The sequence below is a fragment of the Salmo salar genome, chromosome 20, assembly GCF_965601325.2.
Source record: "Salmo salar chromosome 20, fSalSal1, whole genome shotgun sequence".
Classification (NCBI taxonomy): domain Eukaryota; kingdom Metazoa; phylum Chordata; class Actinopteri; order Salmoniformes; family Salmonidae; genus Salmo; species Salmo salar.
This window is the reverse complement of record NC_138310.1, coordinates 96374984-96379796: the sequence shown is the minus strand read 5'-3', so window position 1 is coordinate 96379796 and position 4813 is coordinate 96374984.

The following is a 4813-nucleotide window of genomic DNA, read 5'->3' as shown; positions in this document are numbered from 1 at the left end:
GGACCTCCAGCCTACTGAGAACCGAAGGAATAGCTTGATTACTTAGCTCAACAAAGCGGCTTAACTCCGCAGCGCTGAGCACCTCGTCCCTGCACCGTTTGCGGAATTTTGCCCTGTGTGTTGCCTGGCTCTGCCGCGAATCCCTGTCCATCTTTGCCAAGCAGAGTAACAACTTTCGAATTCCACTGGCTTTAGCCTGCAGACCTTTTGGCCGGAACTGAATAAGATAATTCAGGAAACTTCGAACATCAGCTCGGTACATTTTTAACGTGGATGGTGCCAAACAACGGTCTTCACATTCACCATACCACTCATACACACGTCTGTAGTTATCCAGAGAACACAGTCCTTCATCGGCCTTGCCCTCTGACATATAGCGGAGGAATTGTCGTACTCTGGATAGACTGGTGCGACTATTGTCAATTCGTTTAACTGAAGGGTTTTTACCAATAGCAAAGTGTTCATATTCAGTCAAAATTCCATTCCTCCAACCTTCAATTCTGGAGGACACACCGCCGCCTTCATCACTCTCGCTCTCCGTGGAAGTCACCATGACGCAGCCTTGCTCCCTCGGTTCCGAGCATGGTTCACCACCGATCTGACTGGTTGACTGCACCGGCGCAGTCGCCGCCGCCTGCTCACTCTCGTCCCACAGCTGCTGATCCACCACCGCGGACTGCTCACCCTTGTCTACCAGCTGCTGCTCCACGGACAACTCACTTTCAACACACTGGAAATACCCAGGGTTCTCCCAGGGCTCCAGCTGCGGTGCAACACCGTTGTTAGGCTGCATACACTGCCATGATTCGGGCTGCTGTCTCTCAGTTGAACGCCGGCTAGATTGCATAGCACGCTTCCATTCTGTAGTAGCAGGCTTAAGTGCATGGACAGACTTGAAATGTCGGTCTATCCGCACGATATTCCGCTTGGAACAAAGCCCACAATCCCGTTTTAGTCTACTGTTCATAGCTTCTCTCTCCTGCGTGCGTGTATGTCTCTTTGTTTGCTCCACCAAACAACGACCTAACCCTAACTAGGGCTTAATGAGCCCCAGGTGTGGGCCAATATCAGACCAATTGGACTGATTGGAAATTTGACCATAAAGATCACCTCGTTGCCTCTTTGTTCGTCAAAGCCCAGTTGGCCATGGGGGTAGCGGCTGTGGCTTACGATCTGACGATCGGTGTTCGAGCCCCGCTGGGGATCACACCGTTTTTTTCCACCGAGAGCCTGGGAACCTAATGCCCTTTGACGGCCCTAATGCCCTTTGACGGCCCAAATGCCCTTTGACGGCCCAAATCCTTAGGGCATAATGCCAAGGCCAGACAGCCATGCCCTGGTACTTTCATAGGCTTCCAGGGCTATACACACTTGTCAATATGCCTGAAAAGAGGCACTCTGATACGGATTCAGAGATTAGTGTACTGCCCTTGAAGGCCCAAACCCATAGGCCCTAATGCCCTTTGACGGCCCAAATCCTTAGGGCATAATGCCAAGGCCAGACAGCCATGCCCTGGTACTTTCATAGGCTTCCAGGGCCTCTTTGTTCGTCAAAGCCCAGTTGGCCATGGGGGTAGCGGCTGTGGCTTATGATCTGACGATCGGTGTTCGAGCCCCGCTGGGGATCACACCGTTTTTTTCCACCGAGAGCCTGGGAACCTAAAGACCCAAGGCCCTAATGCCCTTTGACGGCCCTAATGCCCTTTGACGGCCCAAATGCCCTTTGACGGCCCAAATCCTTAGGGCATAATGCCAAGGCCAGACAGCCATGCCCTGGTACTTTCATAGGCTTCCAGGGCTATACACACTTGTCAATATGCCTGAAAAGAGGCACTCTGATACGGATTCAGAGATTAGTGTACTGCCCTTGAAGGCCCAAACCCATAGGCCCTAATGCCCTTTGACGGCCCAAATCCTTAGGGCATAATGCCAAGGCCAGACAGCCATGCCCTGGTACTTTCATAGGCTTCCAGGGCTATACACACTTGTCAATATGCCTGAAAAGAGGCACTCTGATACGGATTCAGAGATTAGTGTACTGCCCTTGAAGGCCCAAACCCATAGGCCCTAATGCCCTTTGACGGCCCAAATCCTTAGGGCAGGCGCGGAAGGGATATGGTCCAAAGTACCCACGGTTCTGAGGGGCTTGTAACCCTCAAAAGTGTCCATAAAGCTCTCCCTATTCGGCATGAGTAGTAATCATCAATCGGGTCGCCGAAGGGATAAGGACCGAACTACCATGGTTCCGAGGGGCTTGTAACCCTCAAAAGTGTCCATAAAGCTCTCCCTATTCGGCATGAGTAGTAATCATCAATCGGTCGCCGAAGGGATAAGGACCGAACTACCATGGTTCCGAGGGGCTTGTAACCCTCAAAAGTGTCCATAAAGCTCTCCCTATTCGGCATGAGTAGTAATCATCAATCGGTCGCCGAAGGGATAAGGACCGAACTACCATGGTTCCGAGGGGCTTGTAACCCTCAAAAGTGTCCATAAAGCACTCCCTATTCGGCCAGAGTAGCAACCACCTATGGGTCGCCGACGGAATGTGGTTCTCCAGTTGTCAAAAACCAGGTTTCTCAAATCGCGCCGGTACCTGTCTGCCCCACACGGCCACGAGTGTGTAAAAATAACTCTCACTCACACAGTTTCAAGGCTATTCCCGATGTCACGGTAGGACACTTTAAACTTGAATAAATCGAAAAGTACAACTCCAATCAGGATGGGGGTTTTTTTGCACGAAAGGGCACACGTAGACGAACATTTCCATCTAATTTAAACCGTTTTTCCATAACAATTTATAATAGAAAATCGAGTTTTAAGTTTGCGAAAAAAAGTTCCGTTTACCGAAAAAATAGGTTCCTATAGAAGCGACATTTTCTAACCCGGGGCTAATTGTTGCCCATCACGAGAGAGGGTATGAGCCGAAGTCTGGGACCTCTAGCCCCCCGGGAAGTATTTTTAATCATTATTTGAAAATGTCAGATTTTGGTCAAAAAAGTTACAAAGTGCCAACTTTTCAGTTCGCTTCAGAGACTAAGTCCAAACGTGCACCTGGTTTTATTCTGGGTTACCAGGACAATTTTTGAAAAACGGTTTTAAATACTTATAGAGGGTATATGGACCTCCATACCCACCCTTAGAGCACCATCCTAATGGCCCAACTCAATGAGATACAGCAAGAGGGAATTATATAGCTTTTCAAAAAATCTTCAGAAAAATGACTATGTTTTTCTTCTCAGAAATTGCACTAAGTCCAAACGGGCACCTGGTTTTATTCTGGGTTACCAGGACCATTTTTTAAAAAGGTTTTAAATACTTTTAAAGGCCATCACCACCCCCAGGACACCTGTTTCAGCAGCCCACTGCTGTCCCATGTCAGTGGGATAAGTACATTTAAAAAGTCGCTTGATGGCGCCATAGATCAATTTATGGAGCTTTCAAATAAGGTCAAAATCATTCAGAATGGTTTTAAATACTTTTAAATGGTACACACATAACATATCTATCTATGTGAGATACATACTGAAGCCCCATGTCACTGGGATAAAGCATTTCTGATTTATGAGGGTTTTCATGTGTTTTTAGGTTACCAGGCCAAATCATGTGATGGTATTATTTTGAGGTCAAAATCATTCAGAATGGTTTTAAATACTTTTAAATGGTACACACATAACATATCTATCTATGTGAGATACATACTGAAGCCCCATGTCACTGGGATAAAGCATTTCTGATTTATGAGTGTTTTTATGTGTGTTTGGGCATTGGCCACAGCTGTGGGCCTTGTGTTATTTTGGGGTCAAAAGTCTTCAGAATGGTTTTAAATACTTTTAAATGGTACACACATAACATATCTATCTATGTGAGATACATACTGAAGCCCCATGTCACTGGGATAAAGCATTTCTGATTTATGAGGGTTTTCATGTGTTTTTAAGTTACCAGGCCAAATCATGTGATTGTATTATTTTGAGGTCAAAATCATTCAGAATGGTTTTAAATACTTTTAAATGGTACACACATAACATATCTATCTATGTGAGATACATACTGAAGCCCCATGTCACTGGGATAAAGCATTTCTGATTTATGAGTGTTTTTATGTGTGTTTGGGCATTGGCCAGATCTGTGGGCCTGGTATAATTGTGGGTTACTAGGCCAAAAAAAAAGGGGGACAGAGCAGCCAACCTCCAGAGAGGCTGACTGCTCTGCCCCCCTTAAGGACAGTGGAACTACGGACCTCCAGGCCTCTAGGCCTTCACTCACTATCCGGGGAACACCCATCTCTCCGGGCATGAGAGTAGAGCTTACTCCCTCAAACTACTATGCCCGGATAGGGAGCACCCCATAGGCGGTCCCATACCCCCCTCTCACACACCCCCCACCCGGGATGTTCCACAAGAGGGCGCCACTGGACATTTTAAACATCAATGTAAGTTAGTGACAGAGCTTTCTTGAAAAATGACTAAGTCCAAAAATTCTCAGAAATTGCACTATGTCCAGCTGTGGGCCTGGTATTATTTTGGGTTACCAGGTAGTGATAGCCTTCACCCACTCTCCGGGGAACACCCCTCTCTATGGGCATGACCTCCAGTGGGGGATACCCCCCACCACAAGCTCTTACACCATCCGAACCAGGGCACCCACCACCATCCGAACCAGGGCACCCACCACCATCCGAACCAGGGCACCCACCACCATCCGAACCAGGGCACCCACCACCATCCGAACCAGGGCACCCACCACCATCCGAACCAGGGCACCCACCACCATCCGAACCAGGGCACCCACCACCATCCGAACCAGGGCACCC